Source organism: Talpa occidentalis, unplaced genomic scaffold (genome assembly GCF_014898055.3).
Source record: "Talpa occidentalis isolate TD23 unplaced genomic scaffold, MPIMG_talOcc4v2.1 talOcc4.8, whole genome shotgun sequence".
NCBI lineage: Eukaryota > Metazoa > Chordata > Mammalia > Eulipotyphla > Talpidae > Talpa > Talpa occidentalis.
This window is the reverse complement of record NW_023605194.1, coordinates 19,388,554-19,410,322: the sequence shown is the minus strand read 5'-3', so window position 1 is coordinate 19,410,322 and position 21,769 is coordinate 19,388,554. Positions and strand designations below refer to the sequence as shown.

Below are 21,769 nucleotides of genomic sequence, written 5' to 3'. Positions count from 1 at the left end.
TATCAATTATTTGAATGACTTTCCTCCTATACTTTTTTCCCTTGAATTTTTTTTTCAAGATTTATTTATTTAGTTGTACAAGCACTGGGTACAGTCAGAAGCATGGGAGGGTGAGAGAATTCACCAGAGCCAGAGCGGGGAACAGAACAGACAGACTGATGAAATACACTGCTGAGGGGAGCAGCGGGCAGCAGGAGAGGTCTGCCACGCCATGTGGGACCCTCGCCATGTGGCCAGGGATCATACCAGCGCTGCAGAGGCTGCGGGCAGCTTCGCAACCCAGCACTCAACTGCTGCGCCACCGGGGAGGCCCTGAAGTTTTAAGAGAAACTATTCAAAATACAACTTTCTTTTTGACTTAACTTGCTTAGATTCCTTGAGTTCTTAATCTAGGCAGGGCTCTGGGCACACTGGTCTATCACCTCACTTGGCTGTAAGGCTTACATTTTTCTTTTTGAAAGGGGGAAAGAAGTAGAGCAGCCAAGCCAGCCAGATAACAGTTCTTTTCTTTGGTATCCTTGCCCAAGCTAGCAGAAGCATAATTTCTTTTGTAAATAATTGAGGTTTATCATTTTCCTTTCTCAAACCTCCTTTTCTTCCCCTGCTTTGCTCTTTTAGCAGAGATGGCATTAATATGAAAAACATCTACCTAGCTGGCTTCGTTTAATCAGGCAAGTCTGACATTTGTGAAACCTCTCATTAACATTTTCCCCAAAGAGCACAAAATGGCCTCTCCTCCATCTCCCCTCCCTGTACAGCTACCTCAAAGTTTAGGCTGCTTTCCATCACCATTGGCAGTCTGTTCTCAGAGATGTTACTTCTCTAAACTCTCACTCTTGGCCAACAGCCGCTGGTCACATATGGGAGGACCTTCTGTTCAGGTGCTGCCCTATTCCTTGTAAACATTTTTTACCAATTTTTCCTGGAAATGACAAGAAATCTTTGATAGGAAAAATGGGGTGTGGATTTCTTTAGTACTTCCCTTTGAACTTTTTCAACTATTTTAAAATCATTGATTGGCCACTGGGTACTCTACTGTGGCCCTCTACTGAGTACTTGTGCCTGTCTGCTTTAGGAGTTTACAATGTATAATTAGTTATTCCATAAACCAGAATATCTATAAACTAAAGCAATAGCACTCTTAGAGATACCAAGAAGGAAGATACCAAGAGGTTAATTCTGGTAGCAATAAATAAAGGTTAATTATCTTTACTGAAATCAAGAAAGTAAGAGAGCCATATCTAGACTATTGGGAAGATCTTGGTTTTGTTACTTCCATGAAAACAGAGACCTTGGGTATGTACTTGTGTATGTACTCTGCGTATATGTACATATACCTTGTATATGTACTCTGAATCAGTGAATAAGAACTAACCCGAATTTGAAAGGATATTGTACTTCATTATTCATAGCAGTGTTGGTTTTTTTAAAGATTTATTTATTTATTCATGCAAGAACTGGGGTACAGGCCAGAGATGTGGGGGATAAGAGGATTCACCAGAGACAGAGTGGGGAACAGAACAGGCAGACTGACTGAAGTGAAAATTATTGGATGGTTTCACTCATGTGGAACATAAATAAACAAAGCAACCCAATTAACAAAGCAGAAAAAAAGAACTCTTAGACTGAGAAAACTGAAAACTGTGGTGACTACCACAGGGGGAGAGGGATGAGAGGAATGGGTAGAATGGGTCACTTTGGTAGTATGAATGGCACTAGAACTTTGGTGGTAGGTGCAGTGAGGCATATATACGTACCAAGGTGTGAAGCTGTATTCCCAAAGTCTATATCATAGACAAAAGGTAACTCAATAAAATTTTATTTTAAAAAGTCTTTGAATACTATTTTCCTCCCTGATCAAATGCACAGCTCTTCTGTTCCGTTTTTATCCCTTCTTAGAGACATCCTTCGAAGAGCTTCCTATACTTTTCCATTCTACATTGGTTGTTCTTGAGGCCTCTGACACAACTGTCATTCTAGAACTTCCCTTCACTTTTGTCAGGACTTCTTTCCCAGAATCCTGTGTCCATTTCTTTCTTGGTTTATTCTCTCTCTCTCTCTTTCTTTCTTTTTTAATCCTCAAATAGCTCTTAGAAAAGGACTGCTAGCATATAAAAATTTGCTTACACCCCAAATATATGAAATTATTTTTTTTTTTTTTTTTTTTTTAAATATTGGTTTGGTGCCCTTTATTTATTTATTTGTTTGTTTTTTAAGGATTTATTTATTTATTTATACAAGCACTGGGTACAGTCAGAAGCACGGGAGGGCGAGAGAATTCACCAGAGCCAGAGCGGGGAGCAGAGCATGCAGAAGGACCGAAGTACACTGCTGAGGGAGCAGCGGGCGGCAGGAGAGGTCTGCGCGCCATGTGGGACCCTCCTCCGGTGGCCGGGGAGCAGCCGGGGATCGAACCGGCGCCACAGAGGCTGCGGGCAGCTTCGCAACCCAGCGCTCAACGCTGCGCCACCGGGGAGGCCCTGAAATTATCTTTATAGTCACACTGCATTGAAAATTTGACAGGGTATAGAATTCTAGTTTGGAAATAATTTCCCTTCAGAATATGGTGACTTTGTTTTCTTGTCTTCTCATTGCCATTGTTGATCTTGAGCAGTAAGATGCTGTATTAATTCTCCATCCTTTGTATTTGAACTAGAAAATTTCATAGTGGCTTTGTTCCCACTGTTCTGAAATTCATGATGTGATCTCTTTTTATTTCATTGTACTAGGTTCTTAGTGGGAGTTCTTTTGATCATATCATTTACTTTTGGGAGATGATCTTTTATTAGTTCCTCAACAGTTGCCCCTTCTACTTTATTTCTGTTCTCTAAACTGTTACTCTTATTTTTTTACCACTGTGGTGCTTCCCTTTCAGAACTTGTTTCTCATTGGTGCTGCCCTCTAAAGCCACTTGATTTTCAGCCTTTTTTTAACAGTGCTTCCATTTTCTTCTGCTAAGAATATGTTGATGAATCTCATTTACTTCTTTCTCTTCCCTCAATGTCACTTTATTCTACGTTATATGTTTCAGTTTTATATGTACTTGAACATTGTTAGCATCTTACACTTCTCTTTCCTAATACTTGTCATGATTGTAGTTAATTAATTGTTTGAGTCCTTGCCTGATGTCTTTTTCTTCTACTTCAATCCTTGCCTGATGTCTTTCTACAAAGGAAAACTCCCTGAGGACAAGCATTGTATTGCATTGCATCACCATTCAACTTCTATTATTTAGCCCAGTGACTGCCACAGAGTTGGTGCTCAAAAATATTCATTGAGTGAATTAATTAGTATCTCCCTTTAATAGAAGTTATTTTGTTAAGTGGAATGAAATAGATATTTAACTTTCATCCCTTAATAATTAACCATGTATTACAAACAATTTATTGAATATTCTTTTATGTTATATATTACTTATTGTCCTACCTCTTCTTTTGCTAGTAGTATATTTGTCATAGTTTAATAATCATTTTTAAATGTTGCTGCAAACTTTCTGTCATTAGTTATTTTTTTAAATATTTTGGCTAATTTTGTCTGGTTATTCTTTCACATATAATCACTCAGGTTCTTTTTAAAATTCCTAATAGGATTTTGATTCAGAAACATAAGTTAATATGGGGAGAATTGATATCTTTAAAATATATTTGACCTCCCTATGAAGGAACATGTCATGCTTCTTCACTTACTCTTAGTAGAGTTTGTAGATTCTTCTTTTTCCTATTTATGTGCCATAAAATTTTAAGGTTTATTCCCAGGTATTTTTTATTTTCAATTGTTAATGAGAATGAGATCCCCATTAAATATTTATTTTGTTTTAACTAAAATTAGATAGCTGGGCCTCCCCGGTGGTGCAGCGGTTGAGCGCTGGGCTGCGAAGCCACCCGCAGCCTCTGCAGCGCCGCAGCACCGGTTCAATCCCTGGCCACTGGCAAGGGTCCCACATGACGCTCAGACCTCTCCTGCTGCCCTCGTGGCTCCCCTCAGCAGTGTATTTCGTCAGTCTGCCTGTTCTGTTCCCCACTCTAGTTCTGGTGAATTCTCTCACCCTCCTGTGATTCTGACTGTACCCAGTGCCTATATAAATAATTAAATAAATCTTTAAAAAAAATAAAAATAGGCCAACACGCATATGAAAAAATATTCAACATCACTTGTAATCAGGGAAATGCAAATCAAAACTTCAATGAAATATGATCTTACATCAGTGAGAATGGCACATATTTAAAAAACTAGCAATACCAAATGTTGGCGAGGTTGTGGAGAAAAAGGAACTCTCCTGCACTGTTGGTGGGAGTGCAAACTGGTCCAACCACTATGGAGAGCTGTGTGGAGATTTCTTGACCTACTAAACATAGAGCTTCCATATGATCCAGCAATTCCACTCCTAGGTATTTACCCAAAGGACACAGAAACATCAATTCCAAAGAGCATCTGCACCCCTATGTTTATAGCAGCACTATTTACAATAGCTAAGCTTTGGAAACAACCCAAATGCCCAAAAGTAGATGACTGGATCAAGAAGATGTGGTACGTAATACACCATGGAATATTACTCAGCCTTCAAAAAAGATAAACACATGCAATTTGCAGCAACATGGATGGAGCTGGAAGGGATCATGCTCAGCAAAATAAGCCAGAAAGAAAAAGAAAAATACCGGATAGTCTCACTCATAGCAGGAATCTAGAAAACTTAAATAAGGGACCAGGAAAAAGAATAACTATAAGAAAGAAAATATCAAAATCAACAAACAACTATGAACCAGAGACACTCTATGGGGGGGTGGGGGGTGGGGAAGGGAGGGATTGTATGGGGAATATAAAAATAAAATTTAAATTAAAAAAATAAAAATAAAATTAGATAGCTTTTCCTGTATTCCTACAATACAGTTTATGTTATATGCCTAGGACAAAAGAATTACTAGTTGTTTTTTTAACAAAAGCCAGCTATTTCAGTTATCTATTGCTACATAACAAACCATTCCAAAACTCTGTGGCTTAAAACAACCACCATTTTGTTATATTTCACAGTTCCATGGGAACTGTGGCTAGGGCTCAGCAGGGCAGTTCTTCTGATGGTCTCTTTTGGGGTCTCTCTTTTTTTTTAAGATTTATTTATTTATTTATACAAGCACTGGGTACAGTCAGAAGCACGGGAGGGTGAGAGAATTCACCAGAGCCAGAGCAGGGAACAGAACAGGCAGACTGACGAAATACACTGCTGAGGGGAGCAGCGGGCGTGGCAGGAGAGGTCTGTCTTGCCATGTGGGACCCTCATCGGTGGGCAGGGATTGAACCGGCACTGCAGAGGCTGCGGGCAGCCTTGCAGCCCAGCACTCAACTGCTGCGCCACCAGGGGAGGCCCTGGGTCTCTCTTGCGATTGTAGTGATCTATGGCTGTGATTTAGATGTCTGGCACCGTGTGGCTTCTTTCGATGGGATGTCTCTGTCACCAGGACTTTACCTCATGATCTTTCTCCCACAGGGTAACTTAAATAAACTTTGTGCATGGTAGTTCACATCTCCAAAATGGAAGAAATAGAGCTTCAAAGCTGCTTTAGTGCCTGGGTGTGGAAGTCCCAGATTGTTAATTCCTTTACATTGCATACAGAGCAATCACAGGCCAGATTCAAGGGGAATAGACTTAAACTCTACCTCTTGATTGAAGAAGGCACATATGAGGAGTGGAATTGTGTTAGGACTGTCTTTGGAGGTTAGTTATCATGATGGCATTTATTCATCTGTCCTTACTTTCTTCCTTTTATACTAAGTAGTTAACCTAGACTCTCAGGTTCCCACAAGCATCTTTTATCCTATTGATTTCCAATACCAAATAACTATTCATTGCTATAAGTAGAAATTTAGTTGAAGGGGAAGAAACTAATGTTTCCACCTTCCCATTTGCTCTCCTGGGTGAGGCATAATTCTTATGGACAGAGGTTCACTTAAGCGTGAAATACCAGACAAGGCAACAGGTGCAAATTGGTCTTGTTCTCCTGAATTCTGCTTAATCTCCAAAAAGGACAACCTCCCCCTTTCCTCTGCAGTAGAAGTCCAGCCCCTTTCCTCACTATGACTTGTTGTAAGAGCTCCTTGCTATGCTGGCCCAAGTAGAAATGAGAAAGTGTTATTATTTTTTCACGTGCTACTTCTTCCTATCTTGGGTTTACTAACCTCTGGCTTAATTGTTCACCAAGCAAAGATGTATAGTCTTCCTCCCTTTCAGCTTTGTCTGAAGGAAGGCAGCAGGTGATGGAAGGCATAAAAGATGGGAAGGAGAGTTGGTGGGGGAAGTCTTTCAGTCTTTTTTTCACACACTATGGATGTTGCTCAACAGAAAGAGTGTGAAATTCAGTTAGAGCCACAGCATGTGTTTCAATTTTCCAGGGAATTTCCTCTTCCTAACTGTAGGCTTAACCCTTTGTTCTGTGTAGTACCAAAAACTATCCAAGAAATATGAAATTAGTTATTTGAAAGAAGGAGAAAATGCAGGATTTCAGAGGACTCCTTTGAGATCTAGGATCTGCAACTTATTTCCTGCCAAATGGCTGTGGAAAAAATCATGAACTTTGGACTTAGAACTGGGTTCACGTCCCATTTCTACCACTGGATGATCTTGGACAGTTAATTTGATCTATTTGAGCATCCATTTTTCATTTGTAAAACAGAGATTAAAAACTTGTCCTATAGAATTTTTATGAGACTTAAAATGATGTGTGCATGTTACTTAGTACATGCCTATCTTAATAAACGTTTGTTTTTTTTCCTGCAATCTTTCCACTGAATTCTGTGGCTATCTGCTTTTTCTTTATCCTGTGCTGCCTTGGGTTTGCCATGTAACCAGTCTCTCACATCTTAGATTTGTTGCTTTTCTCCCTGAATCTTTAACTCTGTGTGTTAGAGGGGAGAAATAATTTCATATGATATATAGTCTCTCTGGAGGGAGTGGGGATTTTACATTAAACTAAGTAAAGGATGACTCTCAAGAATGCTGAGAAGGGTATAAGTCTTGCCTTCCCTGTGTACTTACAATAGTGATAAAATTATTTACTGGTAGAGCTAAAATGAAACATAGAGGTCATCTAGGCTGTTTTATAAGACTATGACTTAAAGAAGGTCATTCTTGTGCAAGGTCTCATGACAGAGTTGTGGAACTAGAGCTCTGACTGACTCATCCATTACTATGGTTATAATTTAACTTTCTTATTTTTTGAAGATTGAGTTATAAGAACTACCTTTTGTTATATGTGTACTTTCTTCTTCTAAACTGGATCCCTGATTATACTTTTAGTAATGGGGAAGGAAGCACTGTTGAAGCCACATTTAGTGACACTCCTTTAGGGATCATCAGGGTCCCATTAAGGGTTTATCAGTTGCCATCTGAAAATCTCTTCTTTCCCCTAAGGTTACCCAAAGGGCAATGAGGTGGCAGCTCAACTGGCTGTTGATCCTCTGCTCCCAGAATGGTGAGTTAGGAGTCAAGTTTGTTTCTTATGTTCAGTGTCTTCATTCTCCCAAATAATTCCAAGTAGGGATAGCTGACCCCAACCCCCCAGCTCTCTTTCTTTTTAAAAAATTAATTAACACACAATAAACCTATAAATGTTCCCTTGATAAGTTTTAGTAACTGCATAAACCAATATAACCTCCACTTAAAAAATTGTTTTCTCATCACCCCTGGAAAGTTCCCTCATGTCCCTTTAAGTTACCCCACACACTCATACACAAAACCACTTTCTGTGTTCTGTTACTGTAGATTGGTTTTGTTTTGGGACTTCATATAAATGAAATTATATGGGATATACACTTATATATAACTTCCTTTCACTTAGCATATTTTTGGAATTCATCTATGAGGTTGCTTATATTACTAGTTTGGTTCTTTTTGTTGTTGTTATCGATTTGTTTTTGTTTTACTGAGTAGTATTCAGTATGTGGATAAGCTGGGAGAGAATTTGTCCATTCTCTTATTGAAGGGCATTTGGATTGTTTCCAGTTTTTGTTTATTATGAATAAGGCTGCTATAAACATTGCTATACAAGTCTTTTTGTGAACATATGTTTTAGTTTTTGCTGGATAAATATTTAAGAGTGAAATTACTGGGTCATAGGGTAGATGAGTGTTTAATTTTAAAAGAAACAGTTCTTCAAAGTGACTGTACCATCCAGCTGTATCTTTTCCTCCCCTTGGGACTAGGCTCTTTAAATTGAAGATTTGGCAGGAGAGGAGAACCCACGTCATCAGTTTCCCTGCTGCCAGAGCACAGTGGCTTGAATCGGACACTTAAAAAGCTGTAACAGGTGTTTGAAACCCTACTCCAGCCTCACTATTTGATGCCAGCCCTCCTGAGAGACCGAGCTTGGCCAGCAGAATTCAGACCTAATCTAATTGATGCTGGATTAGAGACTTGCAGGACATGACTACATAATAGTGTATGTACTGTGACTTGGTACATTTGAAGTAGGTAAATGAACACCTTCATGTAGGATGGGTCTTTGGTGTCCCAGCTGCTTTTAGAGTAAGGGGTAGTTAATCTTTGTGTCAAAGGAAAACCCGTCCCCACTCTTGCTTCATTTTCCACCTTTTCTCTTTGAGGCTGTGTGTAGTAGAAGTCAACACTTCCTTTAGTAAAGTTAATATTGTCAAGGGCTTTTAGTCAGGTAAGACTTAGTATCTGTTGTGCCAAATATTATGGGGGATAAATTATGCCCTGGTAACTTCTTTGTATTTTTAAAATCTCTGTCTTACCTAGGCTTTGGGGAACTAATTCTCATGGACTAAAGGTTAATGAAAGAATGACCGTTAGAGTGTGGGTTCCCAAAGTCAAATGACTTCACATTGTAAAGCACATGGTTACTCTTACCATGCTCACTGAGTTTGAAATTGATAGATATGTGATTTGCCTTTACAGGGCTGCTCCAACTGAAGATTTCAAAAGAATATGTTCTAATTCCAAATCTTTTATAATAATGGTAGAGGAGTATCTGGGGAGAAGGGAAGTAGGCTCCCCATATTAGTCTACTAGTCTAGCATATCCACAAATCCTTGGAGAAAGGGAGTTTCAGAATTCAGTCCTACCTTCATAGGTGACCATTCCTTTATTCTTTTTATTTTTTTTAGAGGCATGATTTATTTATCTATACATGCACTGGGTACAGTCAGAAGCGCGGAGGGTGAGAGAATTCACCAGAGCCAGAGCGGGGAGCAGAGCAGGCAGAAGGACCGAAGTACACTGCTGAGGGGAGCAGCGGGCGGCAGGAGAGGTCTGCGCGCCATGTGGGACGGGAAGCAGCCGGGATCGAACCGGCGCCGCAGAGGCAGCTTCGCAACCCAGCGCTCAACCGCTGCGCCACCGGGGAGGCCCCATTCCTTTATTCTTTTTTAAAGATTTATTTATTCATTTACACAAGGACCAGGGTACAGGCCAGATGCACGGGAGGGTGAGAGGATTCACCAGAGACAGAGCAGGGAACAGAACAGGAAGATCGATGAAATACACTGCTGAGGGGAGCAGTGGGCATGACAGGAGAGGTCTGCTGCGCCATGTGGGACCCTTGCCGGCCGGCCAGGATTGAACTGGTGCTGCAGAGGCTGCGGACAGCTTCACAGCGCGGCGCTCAACCACCTGCGCCACCAGGGGAGGCCCGGTGACCATTCCTTTAACCTTAATCTGAATATCTTCCAGACTTAAGTCTTGGAAGCCAGGGCCCATTATTAGGCTATATTATGTCAATGTGATTCTTGGTATGAACTAGACTGAAATTCATAGGCTAAGATTCTAAGATTCTATCAATACCTTTTTTTCTTTTGTCATGTAGTAAAACTGACTTTTTGGTACATGCATCCCTGTAGCTATTGTGGCCACCAGGACACAGAATAGTTTCATCACCTCAGAAAACTCCATTATCCCTTTATAGTTAAACCTTTCCCTCTCTCCTAATCCCTGTTAATCACTGATCTCTTCTTCATCACCATAATTTTATCAAGAAGGTCATAGAAATGAAATCACACAGCATGTAACTTTTTTTTAAAGATTTATTTATTTATTTATCTATTTATCTATCTATCTATTTATTTATTTATTTATTTATACAAGCACTGGGTACAGTCAGAAGCGCGGGAGGGTGAGAGAATTCATGAGTCAGAGCAGAGAGCAGAGCAGGCAGACCGATGAAATACACTGCTGAGGAGAGCAATGGGTGGCAGGAGAGGTCTGCCCACCATGTGGGACCCCCACCAGTGGCCGGAGATCGAACTGGCTCTGCAGAGGCTGCGGGCAGCCTCGCAACCCAGCGCTCAACCGCTGTGCCACCAGGGAGGCCCTCATGTAACGTTTTTTAAAAAGATATTTTTATGCGTACAAGAACTAGGGTACAGGTCAGGGGTGTTGGGGGCGGGGGCGGTGAGAGGATTCATTAGAGACAGATTGGGGAACAGAACAGGCATATCGACTGAAATACACTGTGAAGGGAGCAGCAGGCGAGTCAGGAGAGGTCTGCTGCTCCATGTGGGTAGCTCCCTGGTCAGGGATCAAACTACTGCTGCAGAGGCTGCGGATAGTTTTATAGGTTGCGTCTGACCCCTTGTACCACCAGGGAGGCCCGCATATAACTTTTTTTTTTTTATTTTATTTTTTTTTTATAGAGGCACGTTATTTATTTGTTTGTTTGTTTGTTTTGTTTATACATGCACTGCTAGAAGCGCTGGAGGGTGAGAGAATTCACCAGAGCCAGAGTGGGGGGCAGAGCAGGCAGAAGGACCGAAGCACACTGCTGAGGGGAGCAGCGGTCGGCAGGAGAGGTCTGCGCGCCATGTGGGACCCTCCTCCGGTGGCCGGGGAGCAGCCGGGGATCGAACCAGCGCCGCAGAGGCCGCTGGCAGCTTCGCAACCCAGCGCTCAACCGCTGCGCCACCGGGGAGGCCCCCGCATATAACTTTTGAGGCTGGTGCTCTCCACAGAGCATAATGCCTTTAAGATTGAGCTAAACTGGTACATAGACCAATAGTTTGTTCCTTTTTCACTACTAAGTAGTATTCCATTGAATGTATGTTACACAGTTTGTTTATTCATTCACTAGTTGAAGAACATCTGGCTTCTCCAGTTGGGGCAGTTATGAATAGAGCTATTATAAACATTTATGTACAGGTTTTTATGTGAAGAACATTGGTTTTTATTCTCTAGGATAAACATCCAGGAATGGAATTTCCTGGTTAAAGGGTAAGTATATGTTTAACTTTATAAGAAACTGTCAAAGGGCCTCCCAGGTGGCGCAGGGGTTAAGTCTCAGCACGATCAAACTATTGGCAGCCACTGCAGCATGAGTTCGATCCCCGGCCAGGGCGCTAACCCACATAGCTGCAGCAGACCTCTCTTGTCTCACCTGCTGCTCCCCTTAACAGTGTATTTCACTAAATCTGCCTGTTCTGCTCCCCATTGTGTCTCTGGTAAATCATCTCCCCACACACACACGCACCTCTGGCCTACACCCCAGTTCTTGTATGCATAAATCAATCAATCAATCTCTTCTTTTCTTTTTTTTTTTTTTAAAGAAACTGTTAAACTGCTTCAGAGTCACTGTACACTTTACATTCCCACCAGCAATGAGAATTCTAGTTTCCCCATGTCCTCTCCAGTACTTGGTATTTTTAGTGTTTTTATTTAAGCCATTCTAGTAGGCAGGTAGTGGTGTCTCCATGTGGGTTAAGCTTGCATTTCCCTAATGCCTAGTGACATCAAACATCTTCTTCATGTACTTATTTGTCATCCATGTATCCTTTTTGGTGGTGTGTCTATTCGTCTTTTGCCCACTTTAATGAATTGTTGGTTTTCTTACTGCTGAGTTTAGGATTTCTTTTTATCTATTATAGATTCCAGTCCTTTATTGGCAATACAGTTATTTGCAAATATTTTCTCTCAGTCAACCACTTGTTTTCTCAGCCTTTTAACAATTTCTCTCAGAGTGAGCAGACATTTTTACTTCTGATGAAGTCCATTGTATCAATTTTTTTCTTTTCTGCATTGTCCTTTTGGTATCACAGCTAAGTACTATTTTGTCTAATCCCAGGTCACAAAGATTTTCCTTATAGTTTCTTCTGAAAGTTATACAGATGCTTTTCACTTACATCGATAACCTATTTTGAGTTAATTTTTGTAGACTATGTGAGGTTTAGATTGGGGTTCTTTTTTCTTTTTTAATGGATGTCCAGTTGTTCCAGCACCATTTATTGAAATCAGTGCCTTTTTAGATACCAAATTCTCCTTATGAACTGTATCTTCTTCAGGAATGAAGGAGTTACAGAGAATACTTTCTTGGGTTCCTTCTTTCTCTCCAGGAATCACCTTACTCCTGTTCCTGGTTTCTTTCTGAGTCTTTGTGATTTGGGCTGTTTTTAATGTCATATAATGGAACAGTCATTATTTGTAAGTTGATTGAGCATAAAGTATTTCATTATAAACTGGCCATCCATCACAAGGAAGCATGTGGGCTGTAAAAAAAATTAACTATGCACTGTGAGCTGGAATGCAACTTTACTAGAATAATGCAGCTTTTGTATTGTGTGCAGTTGGGATAAATGGAGAGACAAAGTGAGAGATCGACAGATGATAGACAGATATTGTTGGGAAAACAGGTGTTAGCTGAACCCGGGTTCTTTTTTATGTTTTCTGAAGTTTGTTTCCTAACCCTTACAGGATTATTCCTCCAGATTAACCTGTCTTGAAGGTTCTCTGGGCACCTTTCAGAGTAAATAATTTGTGACTTCTCTGAGTACTGCTGTTCCCATAAACTTATTTTTTTTCACTGTCCAGCTCACAGATATGTCTTTAGATGGCAAGTGGCTAGAGTGCTTGTCATGGCCCTTGTGGGTTACATTTTTGACGCCATTGCCATCGGTAAAATGGGATGTGTCACCTTATTACAAAGTTCTTGAACCTGCTAGCACAAAAGGTATCTAAGCAGAATAATATTATTCAGTCATCGTGTCAATAAGAATTTATAATATACTGCTATAGAAATCATTTCCCACCGTTGGGGAGAGGTAAATAAGTAGGATTCTGTACGCAGAGGTTTTTTACCAGTCCTGTAACTGATTCTCTGATTCTTCTCCAGAAGCTTGCCTACTGATGCTTCAGTCGTTTCATCATGTATAGTACTTGCTAATATCAATTCAGGATTTAGCTCTTTTTTTATTTCCTTTAACTTCCCTTCAGGGACCCTAGAGGAGACCTGACGGGGGTAATTGATAATAAACCTATAGTTGTCTTCTCTTCTTACTACCATTGAACAACAAAAAAATTTTACTAGACTGTGAGAAGGAATTTGTATTGAAAAAGTTGCCTCAGAGCATAATGGCTGCATAAAACTGGGGTGAATTATTCTGCTTCAAAGTTTTTAATTTCTCCTGGGCTTTCAAATTGCCTACTTAAGTTTCAGCTTGGTCTTGTACAATGCATGCAGAAAGTGGCAAAGCAGAGTAAAGGACCGCAGCAGCCCTGTTTTGCCTGTATGTTACAACCTAATTGCTTTCCTTTCAATATGTGCCAATTTCCTCCAGCAGGAAGAGGACTAGTGTTTTACAGTTGATGCTCAGCAAACTTGTACTCTCAGTAAGACATGGATCAGTTTGTCCTTGGACCTCTGCAATACATTTGAGGCCAGTCCCTGTGGGCCTCGTTTAGCCCTCCTGGCCTTATTAAAGGGACCTTACTTTTTCTTCTTGGATTAGGAGGGAACCTGGGCAAACCTGATGCTTAATTTGTGTGGCAGCACTAAAATCAATAAGGGTTTATCATTGGATAGGAGGAGGAAGGGTTCATAAGAAACTTCAATTCTAGGATAGTTGAGTTATAAATTTTTATTTGCCATCCAAGTTGTAGAGTTAATATATCTAGTAGTAATCTTACAGCAATAGTATGGTATAATATTTAAGAATATAATGCAGTACTTAAGAGCATGGATTTTGGAGTCAGAACAGTCCTGGGCTTAAATTCTGTCTCTTTTACTTATTGTGTAACCTTGCACAAGTCTCTTTATCTCTTAAGGCCTTGGGTATTTCTTTATCAACAAAATGGGGACAGTAACAGTATTTCTCAGGGTTATTGGGAGATACAATAAATAATTTATATATAACAATTATGCTTAATAATCTTTGTAACTGTTGCTGATGTCTGAAGCAAATTAAGATTGATGTCCTGAGTAATAGTATGGGATTCTTTTTATAAAAGTATGGATAGCAGCTCCTAGCAAGCAAGCCAAACTGACTATTTAGCAGGAATGCCGAAGGTGCACAGCTCATTTCTAATCAGGATTCATGAAATCATATTGAGAAGGTTATGCAATAAACTATTTGCCTATTTGTATGCTTCCTTTTACTGCCTGTCTTATCTCCTGAAAATGAAGGCTAAATCTGACCTCAGGCAGATTAGAATGACTACTTAACATGAGGTGATAAAAGTGAGGATTTCAGGAGCAGTTTTACTAAAAGCAGCTTTCTATTGAGTCTACATATGCTATAGGTATTTCAATCCTGAAAAAAATATATCCTCATCCTATCTTCTTCTCCTTTCCCTAAGTCCTTGTTATAGGGACAGAGAGGTAGCCAAGATTTTGACAAAGTGTTTGAGCCTAGAGCATATGTAAATGCCAAGCCTTTTTCTTTCTTGGTCATCTTGAACCTTTTTGGGCCAGATATTTAGGAAGAAAGGGTTCTTACGTCATCTCTGACTTATTAGGCACCTTTTGATCATGACCGTTCTACAAATTACTTATCAAAGACAGTTTAGGGGGTAATATAAAATTATGATTTCTAATCTGTGGGGTTTTCAGACTTCCATAAAACTCCAAGATGTATTCAGGAACTACTCATGTATTTTCAGAGAGCGTATTATCAGAGTGTATTATCAGAGAGTATTAGTTAAGGTTTCTTTTTTGCTTTATTACTATTAGTCATTTTTAAAAAAAAAAGATGTTGGAGGGGCCTCCCTGGTGGTACAGGGGTTAAAGTCTCAGCGCTATCAGGCTATCACCAGCCATTGTGGCATGAGTTCGATTCCCGGCCAGGGAGCTAACCCACATGGCACAGCAGACCTGTCTCGCTCACTTTTCCCCTAGTGTATTTCAGTAGATCCATCTGTTCTGCTCCCCACTCTGTCTCTGGTGAATCCTCTCACCCTCCCCGCCCCACACGCACACACTGGCCTACACCCCAGTTCTTATATGCATAAATAAAAATAAATCTTTTCTTTTTTTAAAAATGAGGTTGGGTTGGACTTAGAGGGGTAGACCAAACTGAAAAATGGATACTTACTGAAGGAGTTTTCAAGACTCAAGTATTAGAAATAATTTGCTTTTCTTAGTATTAGATTGTTCGTACTTTTATCTTCTGCTTGCCCTAGGTGGACTCATGGATCCATCTTGCACTTGGATGCAATAGTGATTAAGCCATCACTAAATTGCATCTCTTTCTAAAGGTCATAATATCAAAGATAATCTCCACACACACAGTACCCCCAGTCTCCTCTACCCTCCCCAGCCCCCACATACCCTGCTATACCTATTCCTGGATATAACATAGTCAGAAAATTAGATTATGAGGACCTAACACTTTCTCCTAAAATGGAATATTGCAAGCATAGACAAAAAAAGCCAGAAAACCACAAAGCTTTTTGTGCTCAAATAATTTTGTCCTGTGTTTCTGAAATCAGAAATGTCAACAGGGTATAAATAAAGTAGACCTCTGTTTTATCATGCTCAGATGTACAAGTCTGTTATACATAAACCACCTTGTTAATGATATTCTGCCTCTAGGAACATGAGCCAATATTTGCAAGATGAGGAACTAATTTAGGAGCAGGCTGGTGACCCTCTAGAAAGCAAGAAGGGGAAAGTAGGCTCTGAGGGCAAAAGGATCAAGACAGGCATTTCTGAAGCCAAGTGATGTTGAAATAATATACCACAGGCCTTTTTCCTTGTCAGCATAATCCAATTGAGAATGCCCAACTGCCCCTGATAAGAGTCACTCAGGAGTGAAGATAAGAGTCACTCACTACCAGGGAAAGCAGCTTATGTGTGCATTTTGGCTCAGGAATGTCCCAGCCCAATGCTGGCCAAAATGAGAAAAGGCTGCTGCGGGCTGGAGAATACATCATCTTCCTGGGAGGATGATGGCTGCTCCACTGTAGGCTAAGAAGAGTATTCCCTTTTGTCCCTAAAAAGAGCTTGTCACACATGGAGGCCTTTGACATAGATCATCAGAGGATGGCAGGCCTTACCTGAAAAGAGAAACCAGAACTCATCTCCTTTTGGAAGGGTTACTTCATCATATGAGAAATGAGGAGACTTGGGAGACATCTGTAGGTTCTTTTTTGTTGTTAAGATTTATTTATGCATACAAGAACTGGGGTACAGGCCAGAGGTATGGGGGGTGAGAAGATTCACCAGACTGAGTGGAGAGCAGAACAGGCGGATTCACTGAAATACACTACTGAGGGGAGCAGTGGGCCAGACAGGAGAGGTCTGCTGCACTATGTGGGTTAGCTGCATGGCCAGGGGTGGAACTAGTGCTGCAGTGGCTGCCGATAGCTTGATAGCACTGAGACGTAACCCCTGCACCACAAGAGAGGCCCCTGAAACTTCAGGGCAAACTGAAACTTGTCTGTTTTAATGTTATAATATTGGGAAGTGACTTCTTGTTTACTGGTGTTGAGCAGTGTATGAGCAGAATACCATCAAGACATCTCTGAAGGGCTTTACTTTGGTTTGAAGTGGCCTGTATGCTTCTCCAGACATAATTTAATAATTCTTGTTTAATTATTCTTATTTGGCTCTGACTGGCCAGAACTTGGATCTGGTTTTAATTTTAGAAGCAGGTGGCCTAGTCCTAGAAGGATCACAAGTATTCAGTGGGGAACTGGATTTCCCCTTCTTACTGTACCCATATCTTTTTTTTTTCTTTCCATCTTAGAATATGAACCAGTCACCTTCAGAGCACCCCTCTACCTGAGCTGCACTCTCTGTTTACTGGACTGTTTGTGCCTTAAGGTTGACAGTCTTCCAGGATGGGAATTTTGGCTGCTTTGCAGGGGTGTCAAATGTCTCCTTGGTTGTGAAATTACTCAGCTTGCTTACTATGATCAGTAAACTGCTGAAGGACTCAGGTAGCTCTTCTCACTCTTCTGAAAAAGACATAGACAATTGAATCTCAGTCCCCAGGCAAACCTGGCCAGAAACTGTCTGTCTGGTTTTGTAGGAAGCAGTCATGTTGAATGGTTAAGAGCATGAATTGTAGTCAGTTATCTTGGATTTGATCCCCATTTCCATCATTTACTAGTTGTAGATTACCTATCCTTTCTACCTATACATCTTCAAAAAAAAGGGATAATTATAAAGAGAGAAGATACATAAAATACATAAAAGCACATGACATGGCAAAAAGTACATGGTAGCTACATGGCAGCTGCTGTTATTATCTTTATCTCTTCTAAAAGGAGGATGAATATTTCAGTTACTCATTTAAAAAAGGAAACCTATTTCTTTCTTTGATAACTGTGTATATTGTGAAGAAAGCTGAAGCCCTCAGAAATTAAAAGAACTGTCCCAAATTGCACCATACATAAATAACAACCACCAATTACCTTGGTATTTATCCTTCACCCTTATCCCTTTTAAGTTTAGGAATCAAAGATAGAAAGCTTATCTTTGATATTTTTGATATTTACTTAAATCTTAAGAAATAAACCAAATTTATAGTACCTTACAGTATTGCAGACTCTACAACTTAAAGATTAGAATAATATCTTAGTTTATTAAACACTTTATTCCATGCATTGTACCATGTGTTTTGAATTGATTAAATGAGATAATGTATATAAATTGCTGAGCACTGTACCAGGCACATAGTGTATGCTCAATAAATGTTAGCTGCTGTTATTTATTTGTAAATGTAGTTAATTTTAGTTCTATAACACCCATTTTACAGATGATAAAATACAGATGCAGAAAAATTAAGTATCTGTTGTACAACTGCAAACCTGGGATTTGAATCCTACGCTCCATATAGGCCATGTTTTTACCTAGTGCCCTCAACTTCTACTCCTAGTTCCAAACTGTTTTTGTGACTGCAAAATTATGTAACCTCCCTAAATGATCGTAACCTCACTTGAAAATTAATTTTTGTCCCTGTTTTAGTATAATATCCTAGGATTTAGAGGGTATTGTAGAAATATATTTGAAAAGTAGGGTTTCTTTTCTGGAATACTTTTACATGAAGTGTCATTCATAAACCATTTTATGCCCACAAACTACTGCTTGATACACAATGAGATATATGTGGAAATTGAGATAAAGCATTTAGAAATTTTTATAATAACTTGACAATAATTATATGTATGTTGATCATAATAATATAAAGTAGAATTTGTGTTATGTCTTTGTTTTTCATTTCTTTTTTTTTTTTAGTAATTTGCTTTATTGCAGTTTATAAATCTATGAGTCTGTTATGGGTTAACATAAAGGGAAAAAATCTGGCTTAGTTTGAAAAACACTGTTCATTCTAGAGGATCATATGAGCATTTTATCAGGATCATGAATTGAAATTTATGTTTTTTTAGTTACATGTTATAAAGAGGTACCCCTTAAATCAGGAATTTCCTGATTTAAGTGGCACCTCCCCTGCTGTGTCCCCATCAGCACCACCAAAAGCTACAGGAGTTTCTCCTGTTTCAGCTCTGATGCTTCTGTCACTCAACAGTTAAACTTAGAGATCAAAACTCCTTTTCTGCCTAGGGAAAACTCTCTTGGGAAAATTAATTTTATATACCAAGATTCTTATTTTTGGGGGGAGAAGAGGGATAAGAGAGGGAGGGTAATAATGAAGATGGACTCATTTAAACATCTAGCCTGTTTTTCCATTATGGAGTTTCCATGAAATACTGACTCACAGAATGAAAGTGTTGAAATTAATGTATTTTAGCAGTCATAGATTCCAACTACTTAATTTGACAAGTGGGCTTAGATATTTTATTTCTCACTATTGGTAAGAATGTGACTATGATCCCATTTCCTTTGACTGGGCAAGGGTCAGTGAGATCCATATCCATTTCCAGAGAATTTTTTTAAGATTTATTTATTCATGCATAAAAGACCTGGGGTGTAAACCAGAGGTGCAGGGGTGGTGAGAGGATTCACCAGAGACAGAGTGGGGAGCAGAACAGCCAGATTGACTGAAATATACTGCTGAGGGGAGCAGCGGGCAAGACAGGAGAGGTCTACTGTGCCATGTGGGTTAGCTCCCTGGCTGGGGATGCTGCAGTGGCTCTGGGTGGGATAGCTTCATAGTGCTGAGACTTAGCCCCTTGCACCACTGGGGAGACCCTCCAGAGAATTCTTTATGGGACTTTGTGAAGCTTCTGTATGGTGTCACTTCTGACCCCTCCATTCTCTCAGTGCCATGGTGAGCTCTTGCATGTTATGAAACACAAGATTAGCAAATCAAACCTGCAGTATGTAAAAAGAGTAATAGATACTACTAAATGGAGTTTATCCTGGGAATGTAAGACTGATTCAATATCTCAAAATCATTGAATCTACCATATTAATATTTTTAAAGATGAAAACTCACATTTTCATATCAACTGTTGAAGAAAAGGCACTTGACAAAATTTAACATCCATTCATGATAATGAACATCTAAAAAAAAGTATGACTAACATTCTACCTTATAGTGAAATACTGAATGCATTTATCCTAAAATTGGGAATAAGGCAAGGTGTCCAGTTTCATAGTCCTGAAGCCCTACTGAGTACAGGGGACAAGAAAGGGAAATATAAAAGGGGTCAATTGTGTAGTGAGGATAGAATTGTATTTTTAGTGGTGAACTTACGTAGTATATACATGTTGATTTTAAATGATGCAAACCTGAAATTTATGTAATATTTTAATGCAGTGTTATGCCAGTAAAAATTTAAATAACATAAAATATGATTGAGCTCAAAAAGATAAAGAAGGAAATAAAAGGCTCGTGAATTGTAAGGAATAAATAAAACTGCCATGATTTTCAGATAATACAATTATATATGTATAGAACCCAAAAGACTGTTTAAAAAAATAAATCCTAGAACTAAGTGAGTTTAGTGAGGTCACAGGATACAAGGTCAGCAGCAAGTCAATCACATTTCTGACAATGAGCATCTGGAGCCTGAAATTAGAGCACAATACCATTTACAAACATATCAAATCAAATTCAATATTTAGGAATCAGTCTAACAAAACATACACAGAACCTGTATGCTGAAAACTACACTATGCTGAAGAAAGAAATCAATATCTAAATAAATGCAGAGACATACCATGTTCATGAATAGATAGGTACAATATAGTAAACATATCATTTATTCCAAAACTGATCTATAGACTTTATCAAACCCCCAAAAAGCATTTCTATATAGACAATATAGGCATCATGCTGAGTGGAAAGAAGCCAGTCTCAAAATATACTGTGTGAGTCCATTTCTGTGATCTTCTTGATAAAACTTTGGCGATGAAAAGTAAATCAGTGGTTGACAGGGATTAGAAGAAAGAGAGAGGTGTGACTACAAAGGGAAAACAGAGGGAGTTTTCTGGCGTGATGAAACTGTTCTGTATCTTGATGGCCATAATGGTTATAGAGATATATGTGTGTTAAAATTCATAGGACTATATACCAAAAACAGTCAGTTTTACCAAAATAAAACATTTAAAAAAAAAAAAAAGAGGCAGACTTCATATGGACTTGGAAGTGTCAAACTTTGGCTATAAAATTGCCCTAGTCTTTTACCACAAAGGAAGATATGAACCAAGTATAATTACAACAACTAGATGAAAACTCAAAAACTCTGTTTCTTGCTTTACTTTTCAAAGATTTTTTCCCCATCTAGATGTTCATCTCAAATATATCAAAATCACTGGGTTTTTTAAAGTGACAGACCCAATTGTATGGAATACCTTTGTGTTCCTAAAGCAGCAAGACTAGATAACTTAAAATTTTTTATTTGCTTTTTAAAAAGTATTTTACATATTTCAGCTTTTACAAATATTCTTACCCTTACATTTCAATCATCTATCACTCCTCTCACACACAGATGTTTTTCTGTAGTTTTTTTTTTTTTTTTTTTTTTTTTCTGCATTGTACATCTAGGTGGGGGTAGTGGAGAACGGGAAGCAGGTTTTATACAGCTGATGTGATCACTGTACAGACAAGCTTGGAAAATGCTACCCAATCTGCCAATTAATTAAAGCATTAATCTGAGGAGCAGCCGGGCCCAAGGAATGTTTACCCAGAGAGAGGGGAGTGGTAGGAATGAGTAAGACGCTCCCTGCATATGTATGGAAAAGAAAATGCTTAGGAAATCCAGCTTCCTTTTGTTTCTAAAGGTGGGCAGCCTTAACCTTGTTCACATCCCTAAATCACTCTGGGCTATTTAGGAAGCCTTTTAAGGAACTGGTCTCTGAAAGATGAAAGCACCACAGAATCTAGAAAAACAAACCCCAGGAGCAAGTCCTGTGTGATGTAGTTTCTTAGCTCTGGAATGAAATCTTCCAAATTCAGGAGTATATGTTGGTAATTAGGTAGAACAGATGTAATTTTTTTTTTACAGCTTTTGGAAATATATATGGAGACTGGACTCAAATCCCAATTCTGCTTCTTATTAGCTGTGTGTTTTAGGGTCAATCATGTATCTTATCTAAGCTTCATTTTTTTCATCTGTAATATAAAGATTGTGACTTCTCCCTTTATC

The 21,769-nt window shown here is 39.3% G+C and overlaps 1 protein-coding gene across 13 annotated transcripts in view; it reads left to right on the top strand.

Annotated features, from left to right (window-relative positions):
* Positions 1–21,769, top strand: part of GBF1 (golgi brefeldin A resistant guanine nucleotide exchange factor 1) — a 115,137-nt gene that overhangs the window by 54,146 nt on the left and 39,222 nt on the right. The window lies entirely within an intron of this gene.